The 18,989-nt window shown below is 31.0% G+C and overlaps 1 protein-coding gene across 2 annotated transcripts in view; it reads right to left on the bottom strand.

Moving 5' to 3' along the window:
* The window catches only part of EloB (transcription elongation factor elongin B), a 178,932-nt gene extending 163,252 nt beyond the window's left edge, over positions 1-15,680 (bottom strand). The window contains exon 1 of one of the 2 annotated variants that reach the window (XM_080173866.1): positions 15,665-15,680. The gene's annotated coding sequence lies outside the window, so the exon portion shown is untranslated. Of the gene's footprint in view, positions 1-9,898; positions 9,903-15,664 lie in introns of those variants that run through there. The other variant, XM_080173875.1, reaches the window with a different exon arrangement.
* Positions 15,681-18,989: the final 3,309 nt, after the last annotated feature.

Below are 18,989 nucleotides of genomic sequence, written 5' to 3'. Positions count from 1 at the left end.
GTTTTTTTGTGAAGAATTCCTGTTCCTATTAAAAAAAATTACCACCAATAACTTTCTTTGCCCGTTTAACGATCTAACTATCAATTGTGTTGAGATATTAGCAAATTGTTTAAATTCTATGAGCCTCGGTACTTATGGCTATTGTCATCCTTGTCCTGATTCCATTTTAAGATTGCACTCATTTGTTGTTTCTAACACTAGAGGTTTTTCTGTACAGTATTTTAAGTACAATAAATAAAAAAAAGATTTTATTCACTTTAGGACAACTTCTTTTAAACTCCATTTAGACAAGAAAAGTATATAGAAAACTATACAAGCTACCTAAGATTAAATTTACCTGGCAAAAAAGTAAAAAAACTACAAACACATTAATAAATGTAATCTATCATTTGTCATGGCGTACTCCTATTAGCTTCTCTTTCTCTAAAATTCAAAATAAATGATCAGAAAATCTGACTTAAAGAAGAAATTAGTTTACACCAGTTGGGGAGTTGAATCCATTTTTATAGAAGCAGAAATATAATCTATGATTACAATTTTGACCCTCTAAAAAACGGAATCTACATTTCCACTTTCCCCTCTCTTGGTGATGATATTTGACGATTTTTGAAATGTACCATTGCACTTTCAATAGAGGCGAAACTGGAATGGTACATTTATGTTTACATATCAGCGAATTCATAAACATTGATTTCCTTATTTAATTGGACATAGTAGTAATGATATATTCTGGTTATTATTTTTATTTTACATAAATTTTTTTTTAATTATAAATAGTATTTTATACATTCCTACGATTAACAAAATTTAAAAATAGTATGTATGATTTCAATTATGTCGATGTTCAAAATGTAAACCACCATTCCAGTTTTGCCTCTGGTAGATTACAAAAATCATATCGGCGTTGATGATATCATCACCAAGAGAGGGGAAAGTGGAATGGTAGATTAAGTTTTTTAGAGGGTCAAAACCGTAATCATAGATTATATTTCTGCTTCCATAAAAATGGATCCAACTCCCCAACTGCACATTGTAAATTTTTCCTGATGGTCAAGAATCTAAAAAATCATTTTTTTTCTCGGGTTTTAATGATAATAAATTTTACTTTGATTTAATAAAAGGTCATGTAGATTTCTCATATACAGAATATATTTTTTAGCTGACAGTATTTTAGAATAAGTCTAATGGAGAATAGTTTGGAAAAATCATTGATATGAAAATATCTTTGGCCTAGGAATGATTAATCAAATTCTATATAGACTATGAGATACACTCTAAAAATCAATTTTCCATCTACAATACAAAGTAGAACTATGTCTGTCTGTCTGTCTGAAGCTTAAGTAACCACTGAACCGAGGGAATATACCTACTGGTCCTGTGATTGTTTTAAGCTATATTCTTGGTGGGTAGGACACTCCTAACCCTCCCAAAAAGAAATATACCCCTCCTCAAATTTAAAAAAATAAAAACTATAATAAAAAAGCTGACTTTTCCACCCCCCCCCCAATTTTTGTTACAATTTTTTTTCAAATCTAAAATACACAAAAAATTGGGTTGTCAAAGTCAATCCCCTCCCCTCAAGTGCCCCTAGAGGCATCAAGGGGGGGGGGGAGGGGGGCGTAGCCGCTAGTTATATATAATTCACATAAAATACGATAATTAAATTATACTTCACCCTTCACGCACATATGAGAAATGATGGTTTATTCATTTTATGTTTTAGTTTAGTTAAAATACATAACTTGTATGGCAATTTTTATATAAACGTATTTGATTTCCATAATTTATTTTGCAAGTGACGCTTGAGAATTGGGGCATGAAGTTTTTATTTTTTTATTATGGCGATTTCTCATCAATAGAAATTCAACTTGTCATCAGAATATCATCGCTACAAGCACATTTAAGAGTGATTTTATCTAGTACTATGTGAAAAATTTGAAAATTTGTCTAGTCATGTAATGTTTATAGTATATGTATGCAGAGGCGTGCTCAGAAATTTTACTGATTAAAAGGGGGGATGAGGAGGGGGGAAGAGCTTCACCGAACACTAAGCAAAATTTTGACGTGGAATGTCATCAAATAGGTAAAATACAAAAATTTTGACATCGACGAATTGCCATATTTAGATTTGATTATAGAGATGCTAAGGTGGAGGTTGTTATACATTTTTAGGGGCATATATGCTCCTTAGGCACGCCTTTATATTTATGCAAATAGAGAAACTAACCAAGAATAATTTATTAAGATGCAAGTATTTACATTTTCAGTTTTTTATCCTAACAGACAAATAAATAGACTCAGATAAAAGCATAAAACATTTTGTTGCCTTATCATTTCTTGAGATAAAGTTTCCGGCGATTTAAATCTGTCTAGTTTTTCCCATTATGTGTTGAAATACATTTATGTGGGGTGCAGTAGCACACTTCATAGTCTGATAGTCACACAATATCATGTATGAGGGATGGTATAATAAAGTAACAGGAGTCTGTTTGTTTGTTTGTCTGTACCGAAGGATCTCGCGAACCGCTGAACTGATTAGGTTATCCTTAACAGGGTAGCTTCTCATAGGTCCCAGGAAGGTTTATAATTATTACCACCACCCTCCCAAGATAATCGTCCGCAAAAAAAATAACCCCCCCCCCCCCAAAAAAGAAAAAGATATATAATTTAAAAAATTTGGCCGAACTATCCCGAATAATGTCATATTAGAATAATGGATTATTCTTATATGACGTCATTATATATTTAGATTTATCCTCTTTTTTTAAAGACACTATGAAAAGCTTTCACTTGATAGTCTGGTAGCCACAAAGAATCAAAGAATCAGGGATCAAGAATAATCTATTAAGTTTAAAATAAAAGTCTGGAATTACAGTATCACATAGTCTATTATTATTAAAATATCAGGGATATAAAGTTACAATTTCATAATATCAAATAATTCAAGTTGAAAAGTAAGACTTTACGAATAAAATTAGCCGGCTTATTTGAATAACAGTCGTGAAAATTACGTTTACCCCTAAATTTAGCTGACTGGTGGACAACGGATATTAAGAATAATAGAGTAACTATACTATTAAAAAGTATTTTTTTTATATTTTACAAATTTATAATAGATATACGAACCTAGTAAAAGTGTCGGACTGATTATGAGGTATTAAAAAAATTTGCCAATGAGAGGCCACTATAAATTTTACCATTGGTCAATTTTTACGTCATAATCAGTCCGACACTATTACTAGGTTCTATATATCCAAATTCATAATTGATCTTTTTATTATTTTATTGTAAAACCTGAAACCCCTGTAAACTGTATTCAAGGAAAAAAAGTTCACAGTGGAACCATTTAGTTGAATAGATGTATGCTTGGGGAACTATAAATTAACATTTAGTTGAACCTGTGTTGAATTTGACTTCTAGTTATTTATTATTCTACACTGGCTTGGGTTTAACACGACAATTTAACATTAGCGATGTATGCAATATGTTAACTTGGTCTTTTATTGGTATAGAAAAAGATTTTTAATAAACATTTACATAAATATATTTTTCATTAATTTCGATTGATGAGCTTTTTCTCTGAAAGAATGTATCAAAATATTTATTTTACTTTAATTTATTAAGTATTAATATTTATAAGGCTTGTGTTTAAGATCGAATATCTTTCTTTCCAAACCGGTGTTTTTTGTTCAATTTACAGCAATCCATAAAATCCTGCATGTTATATTTCAAAGTTTATTAAAAACTCTAAAATGAAATATGAGAAGAAAAACCATGAAGTTTGAAAATTAAGAATTATATGATAAGTTTTTATTTTGTTGGCGCTTAGGGACCGTAGCACATGGCCAATAAGATAGGAACTAATTATTTTTATAATTTGTAGATAATTGTTAATAAAATTATTTAATTCATGTATTTTCAGTATGGCTCAGAACTGGTCTTGTTCCAATGGAAATAAATATGATTTGAAGCAACTTAGTGAAAATAGATTTGTTAATGATTATAAATATGTGAAAACCCATGTTACATATAACCAATTTTCCAATCCTCCTTCTCTTGGAATTCAGTATTGCACCCACTTCAGACCTAGTCATTAAACTTTCAACAAACTTAGATTTTTTTCAAACATCACATGAAAAACTTTCTTTTTAAAAGCTAAAACAAGGATTCTCAAAGTCTATAAAATTTTTATTTAGAATACATTTACTTTTTCCTTTTATAAATTTAAATGTTTTAACTCTTAAATTTTACAAATAAACACCGTAAAAAGCTTAATCTTAAAATTAAAAGGATTATTTATTAGTATTATTATGTAAAGTAATATTATGCGTCTCTGTTTGTCTGTAGCTTGAGATTTTACTTAGATGATATGGTTCTCATTTACAGTGAAACTTCTTTGAAACTATTTTCGGGGAAATCATATCTAGAATAAATATCTCCCTTAATACTAAATTAAGAAAAGTGAAGGTCTACTTACCCCCCCCCTTTTTTTTCCTTACAAATGCACATATAGACCTCTAGGGGCGTAGCCGCTATTCTAAAAAATATGTATCAATACAATTAGTTTAAATTGCATTGATCTTATCTTTTGCTTATTCATTCTTTTTCTTTTCTTTTAAATTAGATTATCAAAAAAAATATAAAATATTTCGGATCATGGAAAGAAAACAAAGTCATTCCTTAATTAGGACAGAAGTCACCTTCCTAGGAAGGACATAAGTAGCTTCCCTTATGTGAGAATTTGTTAGATGAAGGGCATAACTTGTCTCCCTTAACAAAGATTTTGCAAGATGAAGGACATAAGTAGCCTCCCTTCACCACATAAAACCTAGCTTTTTGGTCCTTCACATAGCAAAATCTTGCATAAAATAGTTTATCTGTTCTTCACACAGCAAATTCTTGCAAAACATAGCAAATTCTTGCAAAACTTAGCTTTTCTGTCCTTCACATAGCAAATTCTTGCAAAACTTAGCATTTCTGTCCTTCACATAGCAAATTCTTGCAAAACTTAGCATTTCTGTCCTTCACATAGCAAATTCTTGCAAAACATAGCAAATTCTTGGAAAACTTAGCTTTTCTGTCCTTCACATAGCAAATTCTTGCAAAACATTGCAAATTCTTGCAAAACATAGCAAATTCTTGCACAACATAGCAAATTCTTGGAAAACTTAGCTTTTCTGTCCTTCACATAGCAAATTCTTGCAAAACATAGCAAATTCTTGCAAAACATAGCAAATTCTTGCAAAACTTAGCTTTTCTGTCCTTCACATAGCAAATTCTTGCAAAACATAGGAAGTTCTTGCAAAACATAGCAAATTCTGACAAAACATAGCAAATTCTGGCAAAACATAGCAATTTCTTGCAAAAAATAGCAAATTCTTGGAAAACTTAGGTTTTCTGTCCTTCACATAGCAAATTCTTGCAAAACATAGCAAATTCTTGCAAAACATAGCAAATTCTTGCAAAACATAGCAAATTCTTGGAAAACTTAGCTTTTCTGTCCTTCACATAGCAAATTCTTGCAAAACATTGCAAATTCTTGCAAAACATAGCAAATTCTTGCACAACATAGCAAATTCTTGGAAAACTTAGCTTTTCTGTCCTTCACATAGCAAATTCTTGCAAAACATAGCAAATTCTTGCAAAACATAGCAAATTCTTGCAAAACTTAGCTTTTCTGTCCTTCACATAGCAAATTCTTGCAAAACATAGGAAGTTCTTGCAAAACATAGCAAATTCTGACAAAACATAGCAAATTCTGGCAAAACATAGCAATTTCTTGCAAAAAATAGCAAATTCTTGGAAAACTTAGGTTTTCTGTCCTTCACATAGCAAATTCTTGCAAAACATAGCAAATTCTTGCAAAACATAGCAAATTCTTGGAAAACTTAGCTTTTCTGTCCTTCACATAGCAAATTCTTGCAAAACATTGCAAATTCTTGCAAAACTTAGCTTTTCTGTCCTTCACATAGCAAATTCTTGCAAAACATAGCAAATTCTTGGAAAACTTAGCTTTACTGTCCTTCACATAGCAAATTCTTGGAAAACTTAGCTTTTCTGTCCTTCACATAGCAAAACATTGCAAAACATAGCTTTTTGGTCCTTCCCATAGCAAAATCTTGCAAAATAAAGCATTTTGTTTTTTTAATTTATGAGATCTTAAGCTACAGACAGAAAAACTTTACTTTTTTTGTTTTAAACATACCAGGATATGAGAACACAGAAATGGAGTAACAATGTTGTTTGCAAAGTACAGTTGAATCTTTCATTCTGCCCTTGTACTATTGTGTTGTGTGTATTATGTAATGACAGCTTGGAGTGGCCAGGTGGAAATAATGAGAGCCAAAATTATCAACTGAAAATTTTTAAATGTATAGATACTCTCCAAAAATATAGTCACTTGAAGTTTTTTTAGACCTATTAAATATTTATTTGTATTTTTTTTCTTACATTATTTTTTTTGTCCACCTATGTATTGTATGACAGTATAGAAGGGCAGAAAGATAGAAAGATTCAACTGTAATAGGGCAGAATGATTTGAATGTACTTTACACACATTAATTAAAATTAAAAGACAGAAAAGTTAGATTCAAAAATAATTAATAAGCCTAAAAAAAACTTCAAAAGACATATTTGTAGAGAATCCACATTTATTAATTTTTATCCTTCTGCCCTAGTACAGTTGAATCTTTCTCTCTCTTTCTGCCCTTCTAAAGTACAGTTGAATCTTTCATTCTGCCCTTGTACTATGAGTTTTGTGTGTATTAGGTAATGACAGCTTGGAGTGGCCAGGTGGAAATAATGAGAGCCAAAATTATCAACTGAAAATTTTGAAATGTAGATACTCTTGAAGATTTTTGAGACTTATTACATATTTTTTTGTTGATAATTTTGGCTCTCATTATTTCCACCTGGCCAATCCAAGCTGTCATTACATAATACACACAACACAATAGTACAAGGGCAGAATGAAAGATTCAACTGTACTTTGCAAACAACATTGTTACTCCATTTCTGTGTTCTCATATCCTGTTATGTTTAAAACAAAAAAGTAAAGTTTTTCTGTCTGTAGCTTAAGATCTCATAAATTAAAAAAAACAAAATGCTTTATTTTGCAAGATTTTGCTATGTGAAGGACCAAAAAGCTATCTTTTGCAATGTTTTACTATGTGAAGGACAGAAAAGCTAAGTTTTCCAAGAATTTGCTATGTGAAGGACAGAAAAGCTAAGTTTTGCAAGAATTTGCTATGTTTTGCAAGAATTTGCTATGTGAAGGACAGAAAAGCTAAGTTTTCCAAGAATTTGCAATGTTTTGCAAGAATTTGCTATGTGAAGGACAGAAAAGCTAAGTTTTCCAAGAATTTGCAATGTTTTGCAAGAATTTGCTATGTGAAGGACAGAAAACCTAAGTTTTCCAAGAATTTGCTATGTTTTGCAAGAATTTGCTATGTTTTGCCAGAATTTGCTATGTTTTGCAAGAATTTGCTATGTTTTGCAAGAATTTGCTTTGTGAAGGACAGAAAAGCTATGTTTTGCAAGAATTTGCTATGTTTTGCAAGAATTTGCTATGTTTTGCAAGAATTTGCTATGTGAAGGACAGAAAAGCTAAGTTTTCCAAGAATTTGCTATGTTTTGCAAGAATTTGCTATGTGAAGGACAGAAAACCTAAGTTTTCCAAGAATTTGCTATGTTTTGCAAGAATTTGCTATGTTTTGCAAGAATTTGCTATGTTTTGCCAGAATTTGCTATGTTTTGCAAGAATTTGCTATGTTTTGCAAGAATTTGCTATGTGAAGGACAGAAAAGCTAAGTTTTCCAAAAATTTGCTATGTGAAGGACAGAAAAGCTAAGTTTTCCAAGAATTTGCTATGTTTTGCAAGAATTTGCTATGTTTTGCAAGAATTTGCTATGTGAAGGACAGAAAACCTAAGTTTTCCAAGAATTTGCTATGTTTTGCAAGAATTTGCTATGTTTTGCCAGAATTTGCTATGTTTTGCAAGAATTTGCTATGTTTTGCAAGAATTTCCTATGTGAAGGACAGAAAAGCTAAGTTTTCCAAAAATTTGCTATGTGAAGGACAGAAAAGCTAAGTTTTCCAAGAATTTGCTATGTTTTGCAAGAATTTGCTATGTTTTGCAAGAATTTGCTATGTTTTGCAAGAATTTGCTATGTTTTGCAAGAATTTGCTATGTTTTGCAAGAATTTGCTATGTTTTGCAAGACTTTGCTATGTGAAGGACAGAAAAGCTATGTTTTCCAAGAATTTGCTATGTTTTGCAAGAATTTGCTATGTAAAGGACAGAAATGCTATGTTTTGTGAGGTTTTGCTATGTGAAGGACAGAAAAGCTAAGTTTTCCAAGATGAAGGACATAAGCAGCCTTCCTAATGTAAGAATTTGTCAGACAAAGGACATAAGTCACCTCCCTTAAGTTAGATTTTGTTAGATGAAGGACATAAGTAGCCTTCCTTAGACCAATTTCCAGTGACTTCTGTCCTAATTAGGAATGACTTCGTTTTCTTTCCATGATCCAATATTTCTACTATTGATATTTCATATTCTTGTTTGGTTAAAAATCTAATTATTTGCAAACTCAAAGTAAAGAAATTAGGGTAATTTACTTCTTTGGAATGACTCAATTGGGTTAATTCAAAATTTCAATTTGCAATTTCTTTAAAAAATCTTTAAAACATTTGAAATATTTATGTCTTTGATATGTGTCAGGAAGAAGTGAAGGGATTGGAAAGTAAAAATAATGTGATAAAAACCATTTAAAGGTTTACAAATTTTATTCTTGTAGTTTGAATTGAATAAGTCCATTTTAAGTTAGACAAAACCAAAGCTTTATATTAGGGAGTACGGTATTTTGAACGTGGCTCAACACTTACCGCATCCACTCGTCGTGGGGGAGGTGATAGGGGCCAATATCGGCTTAACATCGCGCCCTAGCTAAAGACGTTAAAACTGGTTCAAATTAGTAGTTAGAAAAGGGGGAATGTCTTGGCCCTAAATAGGCGCAACGCGTTATCATGCACAGTTAGGACTTCTAGACAAAAGTCGTGCAATCAAAGAATGGAATTTCTAATGGGTGTTTGGACAGAAAAGGAGATATTTTGCTTCCCTTAGTTATCATGGGCTGTTGGACATGACGTTATGGACAGCAGCTCGTCAGTATGAGGTAATTGATAGTTGAATATATCTCTAAATCTACATCTCTCAATACTTATTCCCTTTACAAGATAAAAAAAGGTAATTGGATATTTCTATTCATTATTCATAACGACAACCAAAATCGTTCCAACGAAACAAAAACGGGGGGGGGAGGGGGTTAAGGAAACGATTACATTTATGCTAATATAAAGTTAGTTTCAAGTTCCTAAAAGTGAAATATTTAGTGGTAAGAATATGTCAAGAATCTGTTTATTTTGCATTCATGTATCCCTTATTCTCTGGTCACAAGTGTTTGTTGACGGTACAATAAGTTATTTGTAAAACCATAAACGGCCCACTTAGGGAAATATATGGTCGATCATTTTCCTTTAAAATCACATTATACCATCATCAATAAAATATCGCCATTCACTATGTTTCCAATTAAATAATCAAACCCGTTAAATATATTAAAACAAGTAAGAATGAAGAAGAAAGATATTTTTAGTTTTCTTAGGCTTCTTTCAGCAAAACAACTGGCCATTGAGCTGCTGTTTTGTCAAGTTCCTTACAAAAATAGTATTGAGTATTTAGAAAACCTTAAAATTAAACATGCTCAATCCTTGGTAAAATCTTAGCACCTGTAACATTAGGTGCAAATGCAGAGCTCAGCAGCCGTGTCTTAATAAAAGTAATGTGTACATCTGAGGCTGCAGCTTCAAAAAAACGGTAACGTTTAAGATAGCTTAGGCTTAGTGAAGCTTAGGGTGGCTAGAACTGACGAAGACTGAATTGAAATTCAGTGACTGCGACTGATAAAGGCTGATTGTTAGCTTACGTAAGTCAGTATTACGGCCTAGGCTTCGGCTGCGTAATGCTGCAAGGGGGTAATACAATTCTTGGGTAATTAATGGGAAACTGTGAATATATGGCCGACTTTTCCATGAAGAAGAATCCTTCTAGTCCTGTGCAATTTCAATATTCCATATTTATTGGACATATGTGGAATAGGAAATAGCTTTCTGCCTGCCCACATATTTCATAATAGCCTCACCAAGTGTTTTTGTATTACAGCGATTATAATGAATTATTAGTAAAATATATAATGATACTTATGTCCGTGTCTGTCTTTCTGTTTGCAAGTCAGAATTCTCTCTCTCACTTTTTTTTCTCTCCTTCTTTCTTTCTTTCTCTGACTGTTAATGATTAGCTATTAGTCTTAAAACTCTTTGATAATATTAAATTTACTATGTTTGAAGAATAGAGATGTGCCGCGACAAAATATGTAATAGTAAATATATATAATAGTATGCATAAATTGGATCATGTCAAACAGATAACACACGTATTTTCAATAACTTTAAAGGCTGAGAGTGGCAAAACAAATGGTTTCACAGTCTTTGTCTGCTCTACATTGACTTAAAAAGATCTGAAATATCTAATGAATGCACGGCTCATGTTATTACGCAAAAATCAAAATTTTTGTGTTGCTATGTACTTACTGTTTTTTATTGAGACTTGCAATTTGCAACTACTTGTTAAGTTTCTTTATTTATTTATAACTATTGAACAATTAGTCAAATCATACACGATATTTCAGGTTAGCCTAGAAGTTAGAGTTTACAAGTATTGCTTAGTTGTTTATTATATATGTAAGGCTTAGGAAACCCAAACTTCAATTCTAGCCTAGAAAAGTTTATAAAATTTTGCCCATTGACTATCCGGTTAGTTGTTTTTTTGTCTATAAATTTTTTTTGTATATGATCCCATAAATTTAATATATCTTTATTGTATATACCCGCGACAAAATAGGTAATAATATACACAAATGTTATTTTTGTACTCAATTTCTTCAATATTCTTGCAGTTGGGCGATTGAATTAAAAAACCTCACTTGTAAATAAAATTTAACATCGCTGTTTTCTTCTTACTTAACCTTTTAAAAATTATTACAGTTTTCACTCTCTTCACTTCATATGAATAAAGGCATACTCCTAAGCTAGGGGGTACCTGGCAGCACCAAATAAACATTATTATTATTATTATTACTCAATAAGGGTAATTCTTTTCTTAAAATAGTAAAGGATATTTCTGATAATAATGTAATATATATTAACACTGAAAAACAAGGATGACAACATCGATAAATGCGAACCTTCACAAATCGAACAGTCGTACTAATTTTAAAATATATTGAAAAGATTCTGGCACAATATTTGATTTTTGTACAATTTATATTTAATAGTAAACGTATCAAACACTTTATTGAAGTCAAACTGACAATAATTCCCAAATAATTATTTTCAGATCAGTCTCTTGACTTACGAATGATAATAATAATGTATACAAATAAAATAAAATAGAATGTTTGCTTTGATTTGAAAAATATTATTATGTTTCTTTAATTATAACAATTTAACCACTTTCTATAACCGTTCTGTCTGATTTGTTGAGCTTTGTTTTTATGGATGTTGTCATACTTGTTCCTACCAAAATAGATTCTTTGCTTTTTATGAACATGGATAATGTTATGGATACTGCGCTATTCCATATCCATAATTGTCATTGTTCCTTTTTTTAATTGAAAGCTGAAGCTAATCTGGAATATTGTGTCTCAATATTATTGTGTGGCCAAGCAGAAAGGGAATGCTATTCTCAAATATTTATAGTAAGGAAGAACAATTTGGTTCACAACACAAAGTTACTGCATGATATACCTTAAAAGATAGTTATTGAACATCGAATGTATACAAGAAAGTTCGGGTATAGTCCCTTTCGTAACATCGCACCTTATGGTGCGATTCTTCGTATTTTTCACAGTAGCTTTTCTTCTATTTCTAGCCCCTGAGGGGGGCTCTAACCCTGCGGGGCCAATTACCTAACCCTGTGGGGCAATCACCTAACCCAATATAACCTAACCTAACCTGAAATAACCTTTAAAAAGCCATTTTAAAAATACGATGTTACGAAAGGGACTATTCCCGAAAGTTCTTTTAAAAAATCTATGATAGAAAGTAAAAAGCTGTGTTGCCCTTCCATAGAAAAGATATGAAAATCTCGTCTATCATTGAATATGACTCACTAGGCGTAATTTTTTTGATAAAGAATCCCTCAAGTTCATACTTTGGTTTAAATAAGTAGTGAGACATTTCTATCTTAATAAATTTCTCTGCCCCCCCCCCCCAAAAAAAAAGAGGGTATATTTTGAATATGTAATTGACCCTGAGACTAGTATCGAAACTAAAAGCATAATATAAAGTTTTCAATGTCTTATATAAGTGATAAGTAAATATAGGGACAGTGTAACAATTATCTGGACAAAACACTTGACGAGTGAGTTTATGCGCATCCTTAATTAATATGTAAGTTTTTATTTAATGTAATTTATTTATTGATAATAATTGTCACTTTTCCAAAACTAGACACAAAGTGCAGTCTGTGTCTCCTCTATGTTTTGTTATACAATAGATTTACAGATTAGATAAACAATTGATTACATGATTACATCTATTACTGCACAACCCAGAGTCTTTTTTACAAATAAAATATTTACATTTCTATTAAAATTACTTAAAATGCTCATATCAACTGACTTAACTTAAATAGTTGGTACAGTAAAAATATTGTATTTTTGCTAAATCGGCCCTTTGTGTGAAGGTACTAATATCTAATCTTGTACTTTTAGTCTTTTTGATAAAGAATTATTTACCCAGAAAAAATTATAAGCAATGAAAGGAGATTTTATTTTACAATTTATCATAATTTTTTTCATTATAATTTTCTCTGAAAAAAATATTGTTATTGCTGGGCTGCTTATGTCGCTTATTTTAATTGCTTTGTAAAAAAGAATAATAAGAAATAATCTGCTTCACTAATTCTAACCTATCAGTGCAACAAACCAAAACAAAGTTTCTTACTACTCCTTTACATTAGGGTTCTACAGCCACTCTGCGCCTCTAGCATATATGTATAGGAGCTTTGTATTCGAAGGAGTAGGTGGAAAAATAGCCTAAATCAAGACAAAAATTTTAGAAGTTTCTCTTAAATGATGAACTCAATTTGTCTAGTGGTTAGCCAGATTTTACTAGATAAACAACGCTTCGTATTTCATATAAGAGTGTGTGTGTGTGGGGGGGGGGGGCCGGGGGGGTATAGATTCAAGCATGCCATTTTCATATCCTGTCATTTCCTGAATTTTAAAAGTAGTTTATCAGGCAATGAATGTGGATAGCCGTACCATCCCTATGCTTCATACATTTTGTATTATCTAAAGCCACAAGATAAAAGTTTGTTCTCCTTTGAATACTTGCAAGTATGTACTTTTATATGCATACTATACATACAAGTACTATCAACTTCAAAGCATTGAAACTAATATGATCATTTCTACCATGAACAATGTATGCTGTACTTAATCCTCATAACGGTAAAAGCATAAATATTAACGATAATGGTCGCTGTAAGGGAAATATCATGTTCAAGTTGAGACAATGTCGTGGGACGATGGTAACTACTGATGAAATATCCAATAGTAAGAGTAGGACAATGCCTTTGCACTTAAACAGGCATCACTCATTGCAATGAACAACAAGGAATTTTAGGCATTAGTCGTGCCATTAAAAGGTTGGTTGTCTGTTAGGTATTAGATAATATTACCCTACCTTAGGTCTGTTGCAGGCGGAAACGGCAAATAAAACATTTATGTACCTTATCAAAATATTTTTTTTTTACAAATATTAAATGTTTTTATGATATCATATTTCAAGCTATTAATATGTGTTAAAATGTGCAAAACATACAAACTTTTAAAATCATTCTTAGTTTCCCAAAAAGACTAAACCAATCGTATCCTGTTAAGTACATTTATTTTTTATAGCCATTTGAAAAACTATTGATATCAAGTGAAAATACTCTTTTGAAAAAACAAAATTTAAAAAGAAAAAAACAGTGAATGAAAATACGCCTTAGGATTGTTGGAGATTTAATATAATAATGAGAAAATCAAAATGTCAACCATAAAAAAATTCTCTACCAAAAATATTCTTTTATAAAGACATTTTAAGGAACATGCGCCTTCCCTCCAGAAAATAGCATAAACTATAAGTATCAAAAGGAAATTTTCTTTTTTCTTTATATTAAGACTAGTAACTAGTTAATGAGATCTTAAGCTTCAGACCAAATATGTATTAATTTTAACAGAAGAAATAAATAAAGAGTAATTAATCGATGGTCATTAGAAATTACATGGTCAATAAAGCAAACTAACTAGGAATCTGACAAACAGACCAAATCAGCTGTAAAATTAGGTCCTAGTGCACAACTTAACATGTAGTTTTTATAATTATACAAATTGTACTTTTCGTTCAATTTATACTTGTATATTTGTTGAAATAAAATCTTTTATCTTAAGTGAATCTTTGTTGTTGAAATAAATACACGATATACCATGGATCGGCAGTCTAGTCCTCAGGCATGTGAGGCTGAGGGTGGCTGTATTTAGATTTTATAGATGGTAGTTAACGCAAAGGATGAGGCTTGTGTCTAAGCGTCTAATGGTGGCTTTGGCTGCCTGAGTGCCGAGCCCTGCAAAATATATGAAGTTAAAATTAAAGATGTAACAAAAAGGCTGAGTGAACAGCATGAATTCACTGGTCTATTAACTTTTTATTGGGCATTTTACACTCCCACTCGGGTCAAACCGATCTAAATTTTTATTTAAGTAGGGAGGGGAAGGGGGAATTTCTGTATTCTTGATAAAAACCCTGAGTACGCGCCTGAATATTAGCATGTTTAAACTAAACAAGGAAGTAATTAGTTGTGCAGATTGATAGTTCATTAAACTTTCAAATCTATGAATGATTAAATTCAAGTCAACCAAGCGTTGTAGCCAAATATAATTAAAGCAAAACTAGCCATAATTGTTGATTTAATAAGAACCAATGGATTTCTATATCTATAATACAAAGTAGCTTGATGTCTGTCCGTCCGTCTGTCCGTCCGTCTGAAGCTTAAGATCTCGGTAACCACTGAACCGATTGGATTCTAATCTTCAGGGTATATACCCATCGGTCCTGTGGTGGTTTTAAGCTATTTTCTTGGGGGGTGGGACACCCCCAACCCCCCATAAAACAAAAAAATCCCCCCCCATTTTTTTTTTTTTTTTTTTTTTTTTGTAGAAGAATTCTTTTGTAGAAATTTTCTTTTGTAGAAGAATTCTTTTGTAGAAGATTTCTTTTGTAGAAAATTTCTTTTGTAGACGATTCTTTAGTTCTTCTTATTTTTTTTTTTTTGAATTTTTTTGTTGTCATCTCTTGGGGCAAAGCCCCTAGAGGTTAGGGGCGAAGCCGCTAGTAAAAAATAACGTAATGTCTAGGTGTATTTGTGTCTGTCTGTCTGTCTGGACAAAAGATTTTCTTGCTGACGTGACTCTCCTTTACAGAAATTTGTTCAATTTATACTTTAAAAAAAACTTCTACTCCCCATTACCATATATTTCAGTTACGTAAATTAAACATATCTTGTAGAAGTGAATAAATGAATATCAGCTTGATCGATTTAGCTTCTTACAGGTCCTGGATAGGTTTGTTTTAAGTATGCATAAACCTTTGGATATATTCACTTGTTGTTTCGTGAAAACGTCGTTAAATGTAAATATGTCCGCCTCAATGTTTCCATCTAACTTTCAAGACAAGACCAGCTGTATAGATCTCACCATTTTCATCAACTAAGCCCCACGGGGTCAATGGTTAGGAGAATTTACAATATTTTCCATTTTTATCATTACCAAATCTTAGCATACAGTTTTGTTATGTCTCAATTCCATTATTAAATTTATTGAAATAATTAAAATGTAAAATAAAATTTACATAGATTTAATTATTTGGAAAACCTGTCAAAATATTGCTATAAATGTTCAATCTCAAAACTCAACTTTTATTATTGATACTTATCCCTTCATCCCTAAAACTACATGTAAAACTTCATGCCCATTTTCCATCGTTTTTTGCCCTAAAAAGTTTTGTACGTACATTATTTAGAATTTGGTCTATACATTACATATATGTGTCTCTCAAATTTTATAATTTCATCCTTTTATACAATATATATTTTTGTTACTATATAGAGTTGCTTTGCTCCTAGTCTTTAGGAGAGGGCGGAGGAGGTCAGGAAAATAGTCTCAAACCACCCTAAGATATATATAAATCTTCCCTGAAAAGTACAACATAACCGGACCAGTATTTTCGATATGTTTCTTTTCAAAGCTAAAATTGAAAGTTAATAATCGACATGAAAGTCCCAGCCCCCCCACCTCTCCCCAATCACTTAAATACTTATTTTTTTTTAATAAAAAGCTTAGCTTTTCTATAATTAGGGTTGGTCCGTCCGTCCGAAAGGGACACTTACTCTCTTCTTTAATTTATATAGGATAGAATTCTACTATCGATTTCAAACTTTACTTGATAATTCCTATAACAATTGGGTACGATTTTGAAAGCTTAGCAACTCTATTATCGTTTTCAATAAGTACGTACGTCTATTTTTTACTTTTTTGGCAACAAATAATGTATCTTGTAATTATCCTATTAATATGATTATTGAAATAATTATTCCTATTACCACAATTTACAAAAGTGTTATAACCGAAGCATCTCTATAATAACAATCAAGTCCCAAAAATTTAAGTATATCCTTAAACACAATCCTATTTTAAGAAGTTTTGCAACAAATATACTCAACATTATGTTTAGACTTAACTTTTATATTCTGCTTATCTGACACTCTACAAGTGCAGTGTTAATGTTCGTTTATCCTATTGTTTCCGAGCTGCACTTTTATGGATATTGTCATCCTTTTAGTAGATAAACAGACGAAAGGATAGATGTACCACAGAAAGATAGTTATATAGGATATTGAATATGTTAACACTCTTCAAAATTTGCATACTCGCTCCAGATTGTTTAATCAAAACGGCTAATTTTTTCATGTGTACAATTTTTAAGTTTTAATTTGCACTGTGGTGGCAAATACAGGACTAAATTTTGCGGTTTTTGAATATGCTAAAAATCAATAAAATTTATTAAAATTTTATATTCCTAAAAAAGTTAGCTTTCAATCTTTTGATTTGTGTGAAATTCTTATATAAAAGTAACAGGATGTCTGAAAGTCTGTGTTCTAAAGAATTTAACCAATAACTGAACCGATATAGTTCTCCTTTACAGTAAAGCTTCCAAAAGGAAAGTTTGTAAGTAACTTTATTACTTTGAAAAAATAAAATTGGAGTATAGCCCCCTCCGCCTGAAGGTGATGGTAGGCGCCTCTCGGGGCCTATCCGCTATTCATATGTAAAAGTTCTTTGATGTTTGACTGTGAGTTTTAACTAAATGATCTCGCTAACAGTTAAAATGGTTCTCCTTTACAGTGAATTTTCTTATATGTTAGGGTTTGTTAATAACTATTTTTGGAGTGGGTACCTCCACTCTTCTAAGAGAAATCTCCCCTAGAAACAATAAAAAGTAAATTAGAAGATCTAGCCCCTCTCTCTTCCTAAAGGCAAAGAAGGTAGCTGCTATTACAAATATTTACAACTTTGCTAAGACACTGAGCTAAGTTAAACTCAAAAGATTAGCGAATAATCTTTTCAGGTTTTTTAAGAAAATCAACAAGTTGATGAAACATCACAAATTTTAAATTTAAATAATATTGAAATATAAATAGAAAAGGAAAAGAATAATGTATTAAGTATACAAAAAAACTGTTGTTTGATAATTTGAATGTGTTTATGTATTTAATTCAGCTTTAATTCAGCTAGTCTAAAAATAAAAAATAGACAATAATACATTTTAAATAAAAACAAAAAGTTGACTTTTATACATAATAATTATTCCTTAAATACATCAAAGTAAGGTTTAATAACCTCCTAAGCTAGTCTAGGAAATTTTATAGGATTTGTCCCAATGTGATAACTAAGTGACTCGTTCAATAAACAAGGATGACAACACCATTACGGACGTATGGGTGGAAGAACCGACCATAATATATAGAAAATATTTACACAGTTACTGTGGGGGAATTTTCATTGTGTGTATAAAAGTTCTACAGAAATACTCTAAGTTTACAATATCTGCACTTCTAAAATAGAAATGTGATACTTTACAATGATTAGTATCAGGGACGTACAATTTTTAATTTTCACCCCCCCCCCCAAAAAAAATAAAAAAGCTTGGATGTCCTTGATGGGTATCAATAAACACATCTAATAAAGGATGCTTTTTTGATTCCAAGATAGAAGCTGCTAGTCTAAAAAGAATTATTTTTAGCTATAACAATTGTATCAATATGAAAATCTGATTTGATTTGTTTATTTACCAATAACCAAAGCAGTCAAAAAAGTACATAGATATAGAATGCAAAACGATAAAATTTTATACTATGATTTGTTCTTTAAAAGTTTTATTCTTCAGTTTCATTTATGCTAGTAGAATTAAATAAAGTCATGAAAATAAAATCAATTCTTCTTTTTTCAATTATCTTTAATATTAGATTTGTTAAAAATGATTTTTTACTATTTCTGGTAATCTTTACTAAATTGTGGCAACTTAAAACTCAGCCTTTGCAAATTGAATTTTGAATTTTCTATAATATCTAGACAAGCGTCTGGAATGGTATAATAGCATATTGTTTGTGTTAAAAACCAAAAATATATAGAATAATATTAGAATGTCTTCCAAAAAGTTCCTGAAAACAGAAGCACAGACAGACAGATTATTTCATTTTCCTTGAATTTTCCTTGCCAATCATATGAGATTGATAATAGTTATTTCTTGCATCGTATTATAAACAGC

This window comes from Acartia tonsa, chromosome 1, assembly GCF_053477335.1.
Source record: "Acartia tonsa isolate MP-2025a chromosome 1, ASM5347733v1, whole genome shotgun sequence".
Lineage (NCBI taxonomy): Eukaryota > Metazoa > Arthropoda > Copepoda > Calanoida > Acartiidae > Acartia > Acartia tonsa.
This window is presented reverse-complemented; position numbering and strand designations above follow the sequence as displayed.